Below are 20,920 nucleotides of genomic sequence, written 5' to 3' on the forward strand. Positions count from 1 at the left end.
GATCAAAAGGTTTTATATTTTTCCTTCTGCATTACTGTAAAAGGATTTATTCCTGTATATTAAAAATAATAACTGATCTTCTATGAATTTTCTTGTAATCTGTGCTAAGAGTAAATATGCTATATTTTAGTTTTGGATATTGATTTTACTTGGACAAACATTTAACTATTATATTTATTACAGATCTTCTGGTGTGTTAGCTAAAAGAAGCAAAATTAAATTTTATCAAACCTATTATCTCAAGCAGATTGATTTAGTGATTCAGTCACTTCAATTAAAGCTTCCTAAGTGTTAGCATTTTTTCCAGGCTCCACTTAACAGTTACCTAGCAACAGCGAGGCTGCTATAAAAGAACTGTTTGGCCTCTCTTTCTCTCTCTTTCTCTGGCCTCCTTCCCTCCCTGCCTGCCTGCAAGCCTGCCTGCTTCCCTCTTCCCCTCCCTATCCCCTTTCTCTCTTACCTCTCTCTCCCCTCTCCCTCTCTCTCCATGTGTTCCAGGCCTGAATACCCTCTGATATTGTAAAGCATAGCCAGCTGAAGGTTGACCTATCTATGTTCTATAACTAAACTATAACTAAAGTAGTGTTTTCACCAATGGGGTCTTACTACTTATGAGCTATCTACTACAATGGTCTTGTGAGCTGCTGAGACTCTCTGGCTAACAGTTTGTAGGGAAGTAACTTGAATTGATATTTAAAACATGAATTCTGAAAAAGAGACCATGAGATTTGAATTATTCATGCATGGAGGATAGCTCCACATTCTTTCTGTGGTGATCAGCTCATGAGCTAGTAAATTTTCATAAGGCTTTTAATACATCTTTAGTTTTGCTTACAATCCTCCCTGCTTCTGTATCTCCCAAACCCCTTCTACATCCATGCTTATAATTTAAACCCTCAGCATCCTCATCCTCGTCTTTTATATTACACCCTAATGACCACTTCAATTGCTTTCAGTTTGATTGTTAAGTAGTAAGTCTCTATATAAAGTTTTTTATACATTGCTCAATTTGGTTGCCCTTTCTCTTCTGCCTCTCATTTACATCCCTCATCCCCTTCTTTTTAAACACGTATTACTCTGTACCTTTATTATATATATTCTGCTTTCCTCACTCCCTGTATGTATCATCCTTTCAAGTGTATTGGTTTCCACAAATACTCCAAATTAAACACACAAAGCAAAATATCCAAAACTAGAATACACACATAAGAGAGAACATGAATGTTTATTTTTTTTCTGTGTCCGAGTTATCTCACTCAGTGAATTTTTCCATTTTCTCCATTTTTCTGCTAATTTAATGATCTTATTTTCTTTGTATATGAGTAATATTCCACTGGGTACATGAACCACATTTATCTTATCCATTTGCTTGTCAGTGTTCATCTAATTTCATTTTATTCTCTAATTATTATAAATAAACCAGCAATAGGCATGACTGTGCAATTATTTCTATAGTAGATTTTATTTACAAAAATGATATATTTTTGTCACATGGCAGTTTTTTTATTTTTTTTTTTGAGAAACATTCAAAGATATTTTTAAAGGGGCTGTACTCCCAGCAACAGTGAATAAGAATTCCCCATACCCACCCACATCTGTGTTAGCATTTATTGCCATTAATATTTCTTAGGATGCTTATTCTGACTGGGATGAGACAAACTCTTAAAGTAGTTTTATTCTGCACTTCTGTAATGTTTAAGGATGTTAAGAATGTTCCATTCCCAGAAGGCTCTTCAGGACCAAAAATCAACCCCAGAGACAGTCAATGGAGTTCAGGGGACAGTATGCAACTCACCTTGGCAGGCTGTGTCCTGGGTAGACCTGATTGGGAAGGGATTGGTGGAGTAGGGTTCCAAGCTGGTTACTCTTGGTTTCCATGAAGAATAAATATGCTCTTGGGGTCCCTCAAGGCTCCTCCAGACCAAGGAGCAAGCTCAAAGTTTAAACAATAGGGCGCCATGGTCTGTGGGTAACTCACCTCTACAGGCTGTGTTTTAAGCCAGCTGGGCTGGGAAGGAATTGGTGGGACAGGGTTCCAAGCTGGTTAGTTTTGAGACCCCAGAAGGTTTCCATGGGGAAGCAGGATGCTCTTGGGGTTCAGTAGTCTCCAGTGAGCCCAGACCTAAACAGTGGAATTCCGGGGACCACGTGCAGCTCACCTCTGTAGGCTTTGTCTCAGTTTAGTGATTCTGAGACCTCCAGTTCATTTACTTTTTCTTCCATTTGTTCATCCACATGTACAAGGAAGATACTCTAATAGCTTTGCTTATAAGAAGAATTTGGTTGAGCATGTTAGTCCTCCATGAATATTAATAAATATTTATCTCCTTCCATTTCAGTAAGATAAATGCCTTATAATGTTTACTGCTTACAGTTTATTTAACATAAACACTATCAGCCACAGAACCTTCTAACCTTTAGAGTCTCTTTGGTGAAATCAGGTATAATTCTAATAGGTCTGCCCCCATTTGTTACCTGGCCCTTTTCCTTTGCCACTTTTAATATTCTTTCTTTGTTTTGTAGATTTTGTGGTTTTATTATTACATAGCAGGAGGGTTTTCTTTTTCTGGTCTATTCTAATTAGTGTTCTATAAGCTTTCTTATATGTTTATAAACATCTCTTTCTTTAGGTTTGGAAAGTTTTCTTCTAATATGTTTATTGAGATTATTTTCTGGAGCTGGGACTCTTCACCTTCTTCTATTCCTATTATTCTTAGGTTTGGTCTTTACATGGTATCCCAGATTTTCTGGATGTTTTTATCAGGAATGTTTTAGCTTTAACATTCTTTGACTGATGTATCAAACCTTCTATTGTGTCTTCTACACATGAGATTGTGTCTTCCATCTCCTATATTCTGTTGGTGATTCTTGTATCTGTTTTTCCTGTTCTTTTCCATAGGTTTTCCATCTCTAGGATTTCCTCAGTTTATATTTTCTTTACTGCTTCTATTTCCACTTTCATGTTTTGTACAGTTTTATTTAAATCCTTCAGCTATTTAATTGTGTTTTCCTATATGTCTTTAATTGATTTATGTGTTTTCTCTTTAAAGACCTCTATCTGTTTGATATTGTGTGGAATACCAGGATAGTGGATAAGGCTATGTATGATAGTTTTGGCAGAAGCATCATGTAAATAAAGTCAAATCCATTGCAGAAAAGAGTCTACTCCAGTAAGGAGGAAGTATGGTTCTTTCCACAGAAGACATGGTTCAATGTATTCAACTTATGTCACTAGCTGATCATCCCAGAGAATGGTATTATATCTAGGGCTCAGTGTTGGTCTCAGCTGTTGGAAGATCTGGCACTCAGCATCAGCTGTAGCCAAATCAGACATGGTGAATAAAAGAAGTTCATGTCATTGATTCCACATATAACCCACATCTCCACCATCTTGGCTGTTCTGATCAATCTGTACATTGTGTAATGACAGAGATGGCTGGGGAAAGAGACTGATGGTTCATAGAACATGACATCTTATCAGGTAATCATTGAGGGCCTCCTCTGTTGAATTCACCCTTTGATGAGCATTTGGCATGGGACACAAACATATTCCCATCCTTTGACCATTTGGCAAGATTTTCCCATACTTGTTCCCCAGATGTGTTTTATACCAATTTTCCAATTATTCTCTTCCCAAGTCTCTGGATATCTAGTGAATTCATTGGTAACAGCCCATGAGATAGTGAGCAATTGCACATCTTGCCATTTTCCCTTCCAAACAAAATGTTGCACCATGTGTACTGCCAAAAGTTCTGCCAATTGTGAATATATCCCTTTACTGTGAGGAGCCCCACAGAAGGTGGCTATCATCCTTGCAGCCATCTTGAGCCATATACCCTGACAAGAGACTTGATTACAACAGCCTACAACAGCTGAGCACACTCTGATACCATCTTGTTTTAGATACCCAGGTTCTTCCCTTGGGTGTGTGAGACTTAAAGGTGTGATTTAGAGATAAGACCTAAGGGCATGACTTAGAGGCATGGCTTAGAAGTGAGACATATAAAAGGCAAGAGGCAGACAGAAGAGATTATTAGATATTAGGCACTTGGCACTTGGAGGAAGAACTTGGCATTAGACACTTGTACTCAAGGGGCACTTGGAAGGGAGCTTGGAAAGAAACTTGGAACTTGGAGACACTAGGGACTAGGAACTAGGGACTAGGAACTCAAGACTTGAAACTGGACTAGGAAGAGAGACTGAAGAATAAACAGGATTGAATCACACTCTGTCTGGTCTCCATTCTTCACGTCCGTCCTCACTCTCTCTCTCTTGCTGGACCTGGACCCGCAGACCAGAGCAGCTTGGGGCAGTGTGGGCCCTAACAATTTAGCCCCCAAGGCTTTTGGCAGTGCAGGTCCCAACATTGACAGAACAGTCCGCAACATTTTTGGCCCCCAAACGTGGGGCAGAGAGGTTCTCAACACCTTTACCAGTGCTTTCAGGGATATCCCAGAAACAGGTTATAATCTTGTGTTGTTACAGAAATCATTTGTAATGCTGCATCTGCCCATACAACATGCAGAACTATCAGTAAACCAAGCAATAGTCTTCTTCAGTCAATTGATCAGAGGGCATAGCCCTAGGTGTATGCTTGGGATTGTAATGGGACTAGAAACCACAAACATTTGGGCACCTTCTTCATGTAATTCACTTATTCTTTTAGGATCTGCTTGGGCCCCATCAAGTATATACAACTTGCATTTAATAATAGATTCTGCCATGCATGTCCTACTTTATGGTGTGGTGGTTCAGATAAGAGGTCACATGGAAATTTGGTGGTTCATTGTCAAATGTTCAATTTTCACTAAGGCCATATAGCAGATCAACAGAGGTCTTTCATATGGGAAATAGTTGTCTGCAGAAGATGTTAAAGCCTTATTCCAAACTTCCAAATAACTCTTCTGTGATTTAACTATAGCCAAACAGCATTCCTATCTGTCATTGACACCTCAAATACCATCAGATCTGCTGGATCACATGGTCCAAAAGTGGCAAATCAGCCTGCACACCAGCCTGGACCTGATGAACAGCCTTCTCTTGTTCCAGGTCCCAACAAAAGGTAGCAGTTTATTTCATGAAATACCGAGCATATGGGCCAGGGAAATGAGCCCAAATAAGGAACATGATGCCTCCAGAATCCAAATAAGACCACTAAATATTATGCTTCTTTCTTGAAGAGGCTAGGTGCAATATCATATCCTTCGTGTTAAAAGGTATTTATATGCATGCTCCCCAATACTAGAATCCTAGGTTTCCTAAAAGTTTCACCAAAGTAGAAGGCCTTGAACTTCGGTTGAATTTTTTTTTTCTCATCTTCCAATATGCATATTTGTTACCAAGTTCAAAACAATTGTTACCTCCAACTCACTTGATCCCATCAGCATATTGTCATCAATATAGTAGACTAATGTGAAATTTTGTAGAAGAGACAGATCATCAAGATCTTATTGAACTAAGTATTGATATCATGGGGCAGGAGAGCTAATATATCCTTTAGGTAAAACTGTAAAGATATGAAGTTGGTGTTGACAACTGAAAGTGAATTACTTATGGTGGTCCTATGGACAGGTACCAAGAAAAATGCAGGTGCTAGATTAATAGCTACATAGTATGTACCAGAAAATATGTCAATCTGCTGAAGGACACTAGTTCTAGTACAGCAGCTGCAACTGAAGTCAATGCTTTATTCAATTTCCAATACTCAACTCTTTCTCTCTTCAATTTCAATCTTCTGTACTGGACAGATAAAAGCGTTAAAGGGAGGTGTCGTGGGAGCCGCCACCCCTGCAGCTTTCAATCCTTGATGATGGCACTAATTTCTGTAATTCTTCCAAGTATTAATTCTTGGAATTAACAAATTAATTCCAAGTCTAATGCTTTAGACACACTGTGCTGGTAGAAGCAACTCTAAAGTCTTTCATTTAGCCTTTCATACCATAAACATCTTTATTACACAGGTCAGGGAACCAATGTGGGAATTCTGCCAACTTTTAAGTGTATCTAACCAATACTATATTCTGAAACTAGAAAAATAACTGCAAAATGAGTTTAGAGACCCACTGGACCTACTGCAATTTAGACTTTAGTAAAACTTTCATTAATTATGAGACCTACATAAAGCCCTCTTTAACAGGAAAGCCTCAGTGTGCTTTGTTTGGGGGAGGGTTATTTGGTTGGTTGGTTGGTTTTGGAGTCTCCTAGAATCAACATCAATTCAGAACCAGTATCCAGTGTGTCAATTTGTCACACCCAACTTGTCCAGCAAGGAAGACGAGAACAACTGGATCCTTCTTAACAGCCTTTATTGTAGAAGCGCTCTTTTAGATTTCAGGGAGCGTCCTCGAATGCCCAGGGTGAGCTGCTTGTATACTTTCAGCCCTGGGCGGGGGGGGGGGGGGGGGGGGGGGGGGGAAGCACGTGGAGGTGCACGATTGGTCAGATTGCAGTGCCTCATAGCATACCATATTTGCATACCCCGCCTGGGAGGGGGTGATTGGTCAGGACCATAGTACCCTATTGGTACCTAATTAGCATACCTCGTTCTGGAGGGGCTGCCTCCAAACTGAGTTGCGCATGCGCAGTGCACTGGTATCTGTTACCAGAGGCCTAGGCCGGCGCCATCTTGGCCAGCAGAGTCGGGTCGACGGCCTACATCAATTCTTTCATTTATTTGAAAATGTTTCTGCTTATACAGATCAAACAAAAGTGTAGTAGGTTTCTTATCTATTTCATGCCTGAAAACAACATGATTGGTTAGCCAATACCAAAAGTACACATGCCACCATAAAAATCACTTTGTCTGTGCTGTCCATTATCCACACTATTTTTCTTATGCTGTGCATTAAGATAACTATGATACCCTTGACTTTACTGACTCGGTGCTGCTACCTGCCCCCTGCTAATCTGTGGCCCAATTAAACCCACTGCATTTAATTCATTTAACTGATCATCAACCCAGGTCTCTAACCTTTAGATGTTGCACAAACAAAAGGGCAACAACAAAGTTCTTCAAATGTGCTGGTACCCCTCCCACCATTTTTGTCCTGTACAAGTAGTGAAAAGCTTGTCTTCTGGGCCTTCCCATTATGGAAGTTTTTACATTGTGTAGCTACTGTAATATTGCAATTCTCCTGAGCCATAAAATTCCTTCATCACATTAAGACAAGATATATTAAGCATCACCAATTCCTTTTCAGTAGACTGTCTTTTGACAAATGCTTTAAACAACCATTCAAATGAACCTTTGACAGTTTTTTTAAACTGTGCAAGCTTCCTTATTAAACCTAGAATTTCCATTAAGTATGCCCATATCAATAAACTCAGTTTGATCAGTTTTATATTCCTTCTGTCATTATACCACACCCTTAAATTTTCACTTATATTTCCCAAACTTCTGCTTGAATGAATTAGCAACCTCATTATGATCTGTAGTAGTGTAGCATACCTCTGTATGGACTATACTTCCTATTTCTTCTCTAGGAGCCTGTTTAGACTTAAATCTGGTTATAGGTCTAAAGCAGTGGTTCTCAACCTATGGATCATAACCCCTTTGGGGCTCAAAAGACCCTTTCACAGAGGTTGTCTAATACCATCAGAAAACAGATATTTATATTATGATTCATAACAGTAGCAAAATTACAGTTATGAAGTAGTAACAAAAACATTTTTATAGTTGGGATTACCACAACATGAGGAAGTATTTTAAATGGTGGGCAGCATTAGTAAGGTTGGGAACCACTGGTCTAGAGTTGGTGGACCTAAGGAACATCAATGTTGTCTTGCTTAACAAACATCTCCTTAAGAAAAAGTCAGTGCTGGTTAGCAAACAAGGAAGGATTAATTTCCTCAAAGGCAGAAAGGGCAGTATTGGAGGGGGTTGGAGGTAGGAGTCCATCTTCTGATGAGGGTGAAGAGAGTCTTTCCTTGGGTGAGATAAGTCCTAGAGGATCTGAGACACCCAGGCACATAGGTTTTAGTTAATTCCAGATGTACTCAAGTTGATAATCAAGAAAATATCCATCACAAATCCTTTAGATCAGCAATTTCCTGGTGTTTTAGTTGACAACAGCACCACCTACTGCAAAATTTGAGGAAATGCCATCTTTGCACTCGTTGACTGTAGATGATGCCTCAGACAAGACCTGGATGCCATGTGTCATTATGTATAACAATCCTTATAGTTATCTGCACTTTAAAAAGAGAACATCTTTGTGTTTATTTCATCAACAGGCCCAGATAGAATTGGGCTCAAGATCCTGAATAGCAGTTACTGGCTGCAGCTCCCCTCCTGGGAGCCTGGCGGATGAGATTGAGAGGTAATCATCACAGATGACTCACAAGAGAAAATGTCATTAATTCAGTTCTCCTGTCTGAATAACACATTTATGTTTATATTTGACTTTGTGAAATTCCTTCTTTTTTGGGAATTTGTCCCACAAAAATTGGCAAATGTAACCTAAATAAAAAGAGTTTGAAACTTAGAATAGCACACACTTTCCTGGTGCTTCATGTCCAGGTCAGAAGATGCTCAGGTACTGAGATAAGGCAGCTGGTCCAGTGGTAGAGCTTCCACAGCATGTGCAAGATTCTGGCTCAGGTCCCCAACACTACAAAAATAAAAGTGTAAAGACCCTAAAGACAGTATTGGTTGTGATTGGTGTCAAACACTAACCCCATCTGGTGTGAACACTCACATGCAGTACCTTTGAGTTCTAAAGCAGTTATTATCCTAAAAGGGAATCCACTGTTGCTTTCTCTTAGGTCTTTGCTTAATCAGAGAGAGAGAGACAGAGACAAAGAGAGAGAGAGAAGAGAGAGAAGAGAGAGGAGAAAGAAAGAGAATGAGAACAAGTAAGGGGGAAACAAGTGAGTGATAGCTCAGCCATAGACGCTTAATTAAAGAGAGAGAGAGAGAGAGAGAGAGAGAGAGAGAGAGAGAGAGAGGAAAGAGAGAGAATGAGAACAAGTAAGGGGGAAACAAGTGAGTGATAGCTCAGCCATAGACACTTAAAACCAAGCCTGGTGTCCTGAGTTTGGTGTCCTGAGACCTACATAATAAAAAGAGATTCATACCAGAATGACATACATAAACACATACACACAATTTAAATTTTTAATGTTTAAAGGTGAAGGCTTTCAGTGTGTGGAGGTGCACAATTTTAAATGCCAGCACATTGTGGGAGTTAGAGGCAGGCAGATCTCTATGAGTTCAGGGCCAACTGGGCCTTCATAGTGAGTTACAGTATATCCAGGGTTACATAGAGAAAGCTTGTCTTAAAAAATGGAGAAAACAACATGGATGGCCCAGATCTAGGGTCCTTGCTTATCAGTTATGCATATGGAACAAGTTACAAACAACCAGAAGCCCCACCTTCCCAGACAGTAAAAAGGGTTCACTAATTACAACGTGTAGCCCAAAGTTGGGGTTGTTATGGGGACAAGGGTGGTAGAGGCATGGTAGACGTTAAAAGATAATGAAAATTTCAAGAAGTACTCTCTCATCTCAAATCCAACTAGAATGATTAATATATCTTTCAGTCTCTTCGTGCATCAGCAAGTACATATTTAAGAGGCATCTGGATTCCAAGAATCTCCATGTAGATTTACAAACACAGAGGACCTGGATTTCACTGTGATTCAAGCTTTACCTTAGATGAAGTGACTGAGAAGATCATAGGGCCACCTTAAGCTAGGCTAGAACCCAGGTCTCCAGGACACTGGCCTGGGCCCAAGGAGAAAGATCTGCAACCCATGGGTCACCTATGTTTTGGAATTCTGCCATTTGCACAGTTCTATACATTTCAGAGTTATCAAAGGAAACCTGGAGATGAAGACCTGCATGGAAGAGCAATGAACCCCAAGCTTCCATGCAGCTCCCTAGCAGCATGGCAGCAGGCTTCTTCCCTAGTTGGGACAAAGCCTGCAGAAAGAAGTGGTGTGTTGGGAAATACAGCACGCAGCTTCCTTAGCAAAGGTAGAAAGGGGTCTTGTGTGGTCACCTTAGACTCTGCATGCACATGGCTGACAATGTACAAACAGTACTAGCAGGTATCCTTTATTTCAAGTCTCATAAAGTAATCTATCACAGTGTGCTTTCATTGGTTTTTATTATATTTCTTAGACAAAGCTAGCCTATTGATGGAATTTATCTATAATTTTTCATATATTAATGTGTGTGCATAGGTAAATATGGGGTACAGGACATGCATGTGCATGCATACACGTTCAGGTCAGTCATAGGACAACCTTAGATACCATTCTTCAGGTACCATCCACATTGACTATTTGTTTGAGAAAGAGGCTTTCAATGTCTGGCATTCAACAATTAGGTGCATGCAAACATGCACACACACAATAAAGAAATAAAAATATAAGTTTTTTAAAAAACTAACAAAGTTCATCCCAGAGCTCGTCAGCAGGAGCATCCAGGTGACTTTCCTGGACAGAAACCACTTGCTCTGTTCATCACTCCTGCTTTCCCATTTCTTAGAGTGCCTTCTTTGAGGAATTGGGCAGAGCTCAGACCCAGAAAACATTGCATGCTCTCTGAGCCAGTTTTACCTCCTGTGAAACACACTTACCACTCCACTGCCTGTGCCTGTGCAATCCAGTAGAGTCAGGTCACTGTCACTGTTTCCATTATCACAAGGCTCGGGGCCACCTTCCAGGATTCCTCTTTTTCCCACCTCATGGCTAAATGTGAAAGACCCAGTGAAGTTGCTGAAGTAAGATGATAAGTGAGGGGCAGTGGAAGGTAAGGATAAACAATGAAGTCGGTAGGAAATACGTTCATGAGCCATGGAGACCTTGGAGCTGTAGTTACAGCCTTTCCTGACAGACACGTCCCCACTTATCCTGCAAGCTGATCTTTAGTAAAATGAATGCTGCTGAATTAAGATTTTGTTTCCTTCTTTGAGAACATTTTTCTAGTTCTTTTAATATTTCTTCTTGTTTAATTGCCAGAAGATCCTACTTAAATGTTTTCCTGCGTTAATAATTTCCCAACTGGTTACTGTAAGTGGATTCTCATTACAGGGAAATTAGTTTGCAGTGTTTTCTGGGAGTGTAATGTGCCATATTAATGTTTTTTTATTAACTGTGGCTGATTGGTTTCTGGATTCATTCCACTGCTCCTTTTACCTTTCTCCAAAGGAAAATTGATTACTGGATTTTCCAAGAACTGCATTCCTAATAAATGAAAGATGTTTTCAGTTCTCTAACTCAAGATGATTCAATATGAAAATACAGGTGAGCACTTCCGATTCTGAGAAACATTAAGTCTCATCACCTTGCTTGAATAAATAAAATTAAATTAAGATGAAGATTTGACACTGAGATATTTGTGTTTTCAGAAAGACTTTTCAAAATCAAATGAGTCTAAATCTGTGACACTAGAACCTCCTACAAGAGATTATAAATTGAAAAACAAGAAAAGAGTTCTCAAAATAGGACCCATAAGTGTTTGATAGGAAAGTAAGGAGATGCAAAAAGAGCAACTCTGTTCTCTGGTGTCGCCCGTGGCAGAGAAGACAGAGTACACACACACACACACACACACACACACACACACACACAGTATCTACTGCCCTAAGGAAGGCTAAGTTGTTTTTATTCTGTAGCAGGAACCTTCAAAAAGTCTATCTGTATAAGACCATCTAATTAAATATTTGCATTTTTCCTATTTCTTGCTTGCTTGCTTGTCTGCTTCCCTGCCTGCTTGCCTGCCTGATTGATTGGTTGGCCGACTGATTGACTGACAGAGCCTCACTGTGTATCCCTGGCTGGTCAAGATCCCATATGTAGTTAACGCTTGAGTGGAACTCAGAGATTTGCCTTCTGCTGCCCTATTACTGAAACTGAAGCCATATTCAAATACACTCAGATGATTTGTAAATTTGTAATTGACCATCTGTTTGAGACTAAATTATTTTTGTATGAGTTTGTATTAGTAAAGGTAATTGGTCCATTATTTCCCAAATCTGATCATCTCTACAGCCAGTGGATACCTGGAGCTTATAGGCCAGCCAATATAGCCTAATTAACAAACTCCAGGTTCAGTGAAAGATGCTGCCTCAAAAAATGAGGTGGAAATCATTTAAACAAGACATCCAATATTTATCTCTGGCCTCCTCACATGAACACAGACACACAGACACACAGACACACAGACACTATATATATATATATATATATATATATATATATATATATATATATATATTCAACGTTAGCACAACTTAAGCAGTCAGAATCCCTCCACTCCCTACTCCTGAGTTGTTTCATGCAATGACAGATTGTGTAAAACTTAAATATATATTGTTTACAAAATGACTAGAGCTATGTTGTAATATGAATTTGGAGGCCCAGAGCCCATTCTAAAGAATTCAAGTTTCCTAACCTTGGCACCGCCCACTTGAAACTCATATCTTACTTTTCTCATCTTTAAAAATATGCCAAAGTAAAATAAGGGAACAAGGCAATGGGGCTGGGGGATAGGGGGTGGTCTCCAAGGTTTATACCTTGATGACATAATTAGTTATTATTAAAGGTTTTGGAATTTATTATTAAAACAACTTTGGGTAAGTATTATATAAAAAATAAAAGAGAATCCAAATCAGGTGAGTTCCTACTAGTGTGATACCTAGTCCTTGCTATGGTAAAGCCTACCTAGTTTCCTGTCAAAACCTGAAATAAAAATAAGATATCTTTTAATTTTTTTATATCATATTCCCTTGAAGAAGACACAGCAAGTTGAATAAGAGGTTTGTTTTTTATTTGATTTCCATTTTCAATTTCTAAAATATCAAATAGTCATAAGAACATCTGCTATTTGAGGTATCTTTTAAAATTAGATAAAACCTCATAGTCCTGTGAGATGACTCAGTGAGTAAAAATATCTGCTGCCAACCAAGCCTGAAAACCTGAGTTCAGTTACCAGGTCCCACACAATGGAAGTCAAAAATAATTCCCAAAGTTGTGCATTGGCTTTACATGGCACCATGACACATGCATGCCAAATCCAGAATAAACACACACACACACACACATACACACACACACACACACACACACACACACACACACAGGCTAAAATCTATTTAAAAGTATAAAACTCAAGTGATATTCTTTATTTAATACTGCCTCTTTAAAATTTTCTGTTTAGTTTATTTCTCTCTTCTAAATACCAAATAAACATATTTTTGAAGCTCCCCACATTTGTCTACACCATTTTATTAAAAATATTAATTTTTTTAAATTCCCACTAAATGTCTAATAACAAATATAATTTAAATTTTCCTGAGAACTAGACTTAATACTACATAAAAACTATATATTTTGAAGCTGCATTAATGGGCTGGAGAGATGGCTCAAAGGTTAAGAGCACTGTCTGTTCTTCCAGAGGTCCTGAGTTCAATTCTGAGCAACCACATGGTGGCTCACAACCATCTATAATAAGATCTGGTACCATCTTCTGGCCTGCAGGCATGTATTCAGGCAGAATGCTGTATACATAATAAATAAATAAATAAATCTTAAAAATAAACAAAACTGCATTAATGAGAAAATAAAATGTCAGAGGCAAGACAAATAACCTACTTCAGATGTAGAAGCTTCATTAGCCATATATATATATATATATATATATATATATATATATATATATATATGAATTTTGGGCTGCTTGGTATAACATATTTTATTTCAGCAATGAAGTTAGTGTAAAGAATATTTGCTTTAAGTAGATGAGTAAAACCTGTGTACAAAAGTCCACATCCATGGAAAAGATAAACTAAAGACTGGATAGGCTGATTATTGATTTTGTAAAAACTGCTAAGGTGGATTTTCTCTATGAACTGTAAAAGGATTCAGCCTATTCAAAATGAGAGATACATACTACTTTGTGGAGATATATTTTATATGTTATATTTTTGAGCCTTCACTTCTTGAAAAGAGAATTTGTGCCAGGGGTGTACATGAAAACAAAGCAAATTATGGAAGTATGCGGCTGGAAACCATCACCTCATTGACACTGTTATAAATGCTCAGTTTGAGGGCTAAACAAGCACTAGACTAGCAAACAGCCCACAAACAGCAAGCGAGGGTAAACACAGTAATCATTACAAAGAAAAGAACTTACTCATTAATTTACACAGCACCTGGCACTGACAGGCCTTTGTGCACACGGCTAGGTCGAGCTGACCCTGCTCCTGAGCAAGATGTAAGGATGTCACTTGAGACATCATAAGCTGACTGTCTCTGTCTAGGAAAGCAGATTCATTTGTAATGTACAGACTGTGTGTGTGTGTGTGTTTATGTGCAGGTATGTTTGAGTGTGGGTATGAGATGGGGATCAGTATTTGGCCTCAGTAATTTAACACACTGAAGCAAATGAGACTTTTCATACCATTTTAATAGGAAGTGTTTCCATGGAAAACATTTGTCTGGAGTAGAAAATTAAACACATTTGTCAGTGTACAAAGAGGCAGTTTGGCTACAGGAGACACTAGTACACACAGGTAGTACCTACCAAAATCTGAACAAATTTGATGTTTCCGGATTTAAATAGGTGAATCACATCTTTTTCTGATCTTTTTCTGGAGGATTGTCTATGAATTTAAACATCAAGAGATAATATGATCCAGGAGTGGTGGCTCATGCCTATGATCTCAGAATCTGCAGGTTGACACAGGAGGACTGTCACAAGTTCAATGTGAGCATGGATGACAGTAATGTAGTAGAAAACAGTAGAATAGTATATTATGCAATATAGTGTGCTTTAGGGCAGTCTGGCTACAGAGTGAGACCTTGTCTTTAAACAAGTAAAACGAGGTACTGGAGAGATGACTCGGTGGTTAAGAGCACTGACTGCTCTTCCAGAGGTCCTGAATTCACCTGGTTCAATTCCCAGCAGCCACATGTTGGCTCACATACAGTCTGTAATTAAACTCCTCAATAATGGTCAGCTGTGAATGGGTAGGAAAAGGATCTAGTAGTTGTTCAGTCCCACAAGGCTAATAGATCCAACAGATGTGCTGCCAAGTAAATGCAATCAGGCAGAGTGAATCTTCTTCCAATGTCCTTATGTAGGTCTCCACCAGAAAGTGTGGCCAAGATTAAAGGTGTGTATCACACCTGGATATGGGACTTGTTTTGTACCAGGCTGATCTTGAACTCAGAGATCTCCTTGCCTTAGTCTCCTGGGATTCATAGCCACTGTGCCTCAAGATCTCCATACCAAGATCCAGGTCAGAAACTTGTGTCTCCCAGCCTCAAATCTGGATCACAGATGAACCTTCCAATTCTGGATTGTAGTTCATTCCAGATATAATCAAGTTGATGACCAGGAATAGCCATTACACAGTGGTAGTATGAAGTCCACAAGTGTAAATATAAATAAATCTTTAGAAAAAGAAAAGAATCTCCTACATACCCAACGAACCTCTTCCCTGCAGTCGAGAAAACATAGAATCCTAATAGATCTTTTGTCCTCTCTCCTAGGACATAACTGGCTGCCTGCAAGCTGCCCTGTGCTCTGGGTTAGCATTCCTGTAATTACACTGCATCATTTACAACCTTAACATGACACTTCACAGTACTGACTCAAGCAGTCACATGACTGTAGGCCCTAACTCCATTCTTAGTTTTTATTGATGTGCAGCTATGCCTCAATTACATTTTTCATGGCCAAAGCCAATTTCTTAGTACAATTTGACATGAATTTCTCAGCCTTAATTAATTTTTATAAAAACTGTCTGTCTCTAGACAGGAACTTAAAGATGTTACTAAGAGAATAACCCATCACTGACAAAGTGGCTCTATAAAAACACAGTACATATTTAAACTTCCACCAAAAAAAATCTGATAGAAAAACTCAGCTCCTCTGTTTAAACCTACTATTCTCATCCAGTCTGCATAATGAAACCAACTAAGACACTCATTCTGAATGTAAATACAATATCCCATCTGTGTAAGTTTAACTGGAATCATTACAAGAGACACATAGGCAGAAGAATTCATTAAAGCTCTCCAGGTTGAGCCTAATGTTTAACTGCAGTGAGGCTCTCATACCTACCTACATACATATGTATGTACATATGTGTACATGTACATAAATTTGAATACCATAAACAGTAAACTTGTTTTTTAAAAGTTCAATATTATAAACTTTGGATTTTCTTGTTATTTGGTATTTAATTTACAGCTACTCAGTTTTGAGCTAGGGTCCCAAAATATCCATCTACAACATGTAAATGAGACATGTAGCATGTAGCTCGACTGCAATACAGTTTTACTCATGAACACTGGAACTTGAAGCTTATATAGCTTGTACATGTCACAAAATATTACTTTTAATATATATAAAGTAATATTTTATATTATATATTTTATATTAATATTAATTATAGTAATATATATATATAAACACTCTTAGCTCGCAGACCTTGGGAAAGCAATGGCAGGCCACATTTTACTAGGCTAGTTTACCCAGTGAATTAAACTCACATCTTCTTTGTTGGTTTTGAAATATGTGGTCAGAGACAAGGATATCTTCAAACTCAAGCTATTCCAGGCCTAGAGGAGACAGTTGCATTTGTGGGGCTGATGGATTGAACAGTTCTTCCTTTAGAAGGAGTACTAGGTACACTGGGAGACCCTCTACAGTCATTGCAGAAGATATCATTGGACAGTCCAAAATTTGTATTATTTGTCCCAGTAATTGTATTCAGTAGGTCTGTCAAAAACAAGAGACAGAAGAGGATTCTGGATTCCCTGGAACCATCTGATATGGGTGCTGGGAAGCAAACTCAGGACCTCTGCAATAGCAGTCTGGGCTCTTAACCAATGAGCCTGTTCACAAAACAGTAGATAAATGAGGCAATTATTACTGACAGACTATTTGATCATCGAAATAACCTATTATTACCCATTTTACCGTTTAGCAAGAAGCTCACATAAATCTAAAACATAACAATATGGATTTAATTGTATAAGACACAGCCTGGGACAACATGTCTTCGTGTTCTAGAAATATGAAAGCTGAGGATAACTGCTAGACAGGCTACATTGTAAGATCCTATGCCAAGTTTTAAAAACAACTTATAAAATTTTTTCTGGAAGCATCTATGGAAATGTTCACTTTACAGCTATTTCAGTCTTTAAAAAATAAACTAGAAGCTGAGCACGGGAACACACAACTATAATCAGGGTACACAAGAGGTGGCGGTAAGAGAATCAGGAGTTCAAAAGAATCTTAATCTAAGCTGCTCGAGATCCTGTCTCAAAAACCTATAATGTTGATGGGAATATAAATTATTTAATATCCCTTTATCATATGTATACTGAAAATTTTACCAATTTTAATTACATGCCAACAAAACTTTATAAGCCATGTTACAAATCTGACATTTTTACTAATAGGCTTACCTGGAGGTTTACATGTTCTGAAGCAATTTGAAGTGAGCATATACACTTTATGCAGAGCCTTCTGTTCCAGATGATATTATGTATCCAAACTCATGGGGAAAGAAAAAATATAATCCATCAACAGCAAAATCAGTTTCTCCAGCTCTTAATATTCAATGATGTAGAGAAAAAGAAAAAGTGGAAAATTCTAAATGAAGCAGGTAGATAATTTACATTTTTCCATATATTATTTCTACATGATTAAATTTAGGAAAGTAATACGGGAGAACCCAAGGGGTCAATTCTACAAGATAAACAGTTACCTAATTATTTTTGATAAGTTGTGCACATATTTTCCACCAATGTCCTAATAAGTATAACACATTGTTGTTAAACTATTCAAAAATATAGCTCTTTCTTTCATATTTTCAACTGTGCTTATATATTTTCATAATAAAAACAATTGAAAAATATTCAACTACAGTGGTTTCAATGCTATTGATAAATAGTCTGAGCCCATTGCTTCTGGATGCTGTCCTGCAGAAAATTCTAAACCATCTCTGGCACCTACCCAGGAGACATCAGCAGTCAGAATCAACCAAAACAAGTAAAAACATCTGCAAACACTGTTAAATGTCCCAAGGAGAGTTGGGGTGTGTACAAATTGTCCCCAGTTGAAGATCTTGACTTCTGTGCAGGATATGATTTTTATGGAATATATGATTTATTTTAATATTTCTTTCCTTGATTAAATCTTGAGTAACTGTTTCTAAGTCACCATTAAAAAATAGAACCATATGGACAAGATCATAACATGACTTTCATCTGAGAGGTTTCATGCAGAAACTGATGGAAACAGATGCAGAGATCCACAGACAAACATGAGGAGAAGCTCAGGGAGCTTGTGGAAGAGTCAAGGGAAGGATTGAGGGAACTAGAAGTGTCAGGTACATCACAAGAAAGCATACAGAGAAAACTAACCTGGGCTGATGGGGCCTCATAGAGAATGAACCACCAACCAAAGAGCATGAATGGTCTGGACCTAGGCCCCTTACACTTTTGTGGCAGGTATGTTGCTTGGATTTCATGAGGGTCCCTAACAATTGGACCAGGGACTGTCTGAGTTTGTTGCTTGCCTTTGGATCCCTTTACCTTAGCTGAGCTGCCTTGCCGAGTTTTGATGGAAGAACATATGCTTAGGTCTACCATAACTTGATATGCCAGGGTAGGTTGGTACTCAGGCTGTGGGTTCTCCTCTTATCTGAGGAGAAGATAAGGGGAGGATGGAATAAAAGGGGTATGAGGGTGGGTCTAGAAAAAGAAGAGGGATGTGATCAGAATATAAAATAAATGAATAAATAAAACAAAAGACAAATATTGTGGCACACATCTGTAACCCTACGAATCAGGAGGTAAATGAAGGAGAACAGTCATGTTTGAGGTCAACAGGACAATGTGGTAAGTTCAAGGCAACTCTGAACACACAGTGAGATCCTGTCTCAAAACCAAAGCAAACAAATGAAAAAAAATTAAATAAAACCAGCCAGGCATGGTGACACACATCTGCATTCCTAGCAGTTAGGAGAAAAAGCAAGGACACAGTAAATTCAAGGAATCCTTTTAAGATCCCATCTCAAAAAATTTCAGATATAACTATTTTTTTTTAAAAAAAGGTTCAAACAGATAGTTTTCCAAATTAATCACTTTGCTTATGCTTTACTGTTGTTTTAATTCTTTACATTCGTCTCATAACTTTTACCACATTTCCTGCTTCCTGCTGTGACACAGGCTCATATTGAGAGGTAGAAACTGCAGTCTCTGAGGAGAGCTGGGTCCTGTCCCCCTGAGTGGATGCTGTGAAGCCTCCTGCACTTGAGATCAGCTTCATAGTGGAAACTTCAGGGTCTTCTGCCAGACTTGTGGGAGGGAAGGAAATTTGATAGCTGAAGACTGTTGACCTTTCATCTCCCAGTGCAGTTTCCAGGGCTGTTCCCAAGGCTGTTTCTCCTCCTGGGAGCCCTGGAGCCACCTTTGTGACCTCTGTGGAAGTGGGGCTCTCCTTAGTCTCCTCAAAGCTCCCATAGGTTCCATGTGGGGGTTCTGTTCTCACTTGAGTTTCTGCATTGTCTCCTGGCTCTGGGGGCATCCCCCGACTTATGCTCTCAAATTTGGTGTCATCCCACTCCTCACTGAAGACAGAAGAGACTGGGCCAGGTGTGGTGGCACTCACTGTGACCTTAGGGTCTTCCAGAATTCTGCCAGCTGTTGGCTCAATAGTCAGGACATTCTTGGGGACTGTCACCAAATACTTGGTGGTAGTGGTCTGGGCATCATCAGTTGCCATCTCTGAGGGCCTCTTCCTATCAGGCTCTGTGTCTCTTGTGGAATCAACACCAGGAAAGGCAGTGGTAATCCTGGCTGCATCTGCTCTGATTTTCTCAGGTTCTTTGGTATTTACAGAGGAAGAAGGTAAATTCCCTAAGCTAACTGCTTCCTGACTTTCAGTTGCAAACAACTGGTTATCTACATACTCCAGGAAACCATGTGTTCCATCTGTGACAGCTTCTACAATAGGCTGGGTGCTCAAATTGCTGTAGGGTCCCCCCTGGTCAGGATTCAGAGAAGCTGGTGAAGATACAGCAACAGTAAACATGGCCCTGGAAAGGCTGTGCTCAGGAGACATTCTTTCAAGCTGGCTGGGACCATGCTCTTGTTCACTGGCTGAGACCACTGGCTCACTGGGAGAGTCAATGCCAGGGCTGGTAGGATGCAGAAGCCCAGCTCCTGGAAGTTGGCTCTCTTTGTTGACAGAGAATACTTTATGTAATGGTGTCACTGAAGGTCCTGCAGACAGTACCATTGGAACTTCAGAGGACATCTGTTGTGGCATGTACTTTGGAGCAAAGGAGATGTTTTCTTGGTCATCTGTGTTCATCTTCTGGGTCTGCTCTTTTTCTGCAGATGCATGCGCTGTCTCCCTCCTTTCCACCTTTGGGAAAGCTTGACATCCTGGAGTCCAGGTGAGGAAGAGAATGCTACAGAAAGCCACACAAATGAGCAACAGAGTTGATCTGCTCATAGTGGATGGAAAAAGAAGGTTGAAGGAGTTGACAATTGCAGTAATTGAGTCCTGTAGGCAAGTAAAGCACATCACACTGTCATATGGATGTATTTGTAAATCATCTGCTTTCTGTTAAACCAGAAGTGCAATGACCTCCTTTACTTCCTCACAAAAAAGGGAGGTCAGAGATGGTTGTTCCATTTCTTTGTATCCTTGAGACAGTTCACTTTCCCCTGTTTGTAGTAGGAACAGCTGGGCCACCTCTAGGTATATGCTGGGGGCTGTGCAGTTGCAAAAGCATCTCCTGCAGGAGGACCTAAGTGAGGACTGCCTGTGACACCAGCATTCCCGCAGGGGGACCTGATTGAGGACTGCATGACAGACTAAGGATTGCTAGTGCAAATAATGTCCGCTAATCAGGAACTCCTGTTTAGAATAGATAGTTTCTTGGGA

The 20,920-nt window shown here is 39.2% G+C and overlaps 1 pseudogene; it reads right to left on the bottom strand.

The window, feature by feature from the left end:
* Nucleotides 1-19,141: 19,141 nt before the first annotated feature.
* LOC117705641 (armadillo-like helical domain-containing protein 4 pseudogene) lies at nt 19,142-20,557 on the bottom strand (annotated as a pseudogene).
* Nucleotides 20,558-20,920: the final 363 nt, after the last annotated feature.

This window comes from Arvicanthis niloticus, chromosome 3 (assembly GCF_011762505.2).
Source record: "Arvicanthis niloticus isolate mArvNil1 chromosome 3, mArvNil1.pat.X, whole genome shotgun sequence".
Classification (NCBI taxonomy): domain Eukaryota; kingdom Metazoa; phylum Chordata; class Mammalia; order Rodentia; family Muridae; genus Arvicanthis; species Arvicanthis niloticus.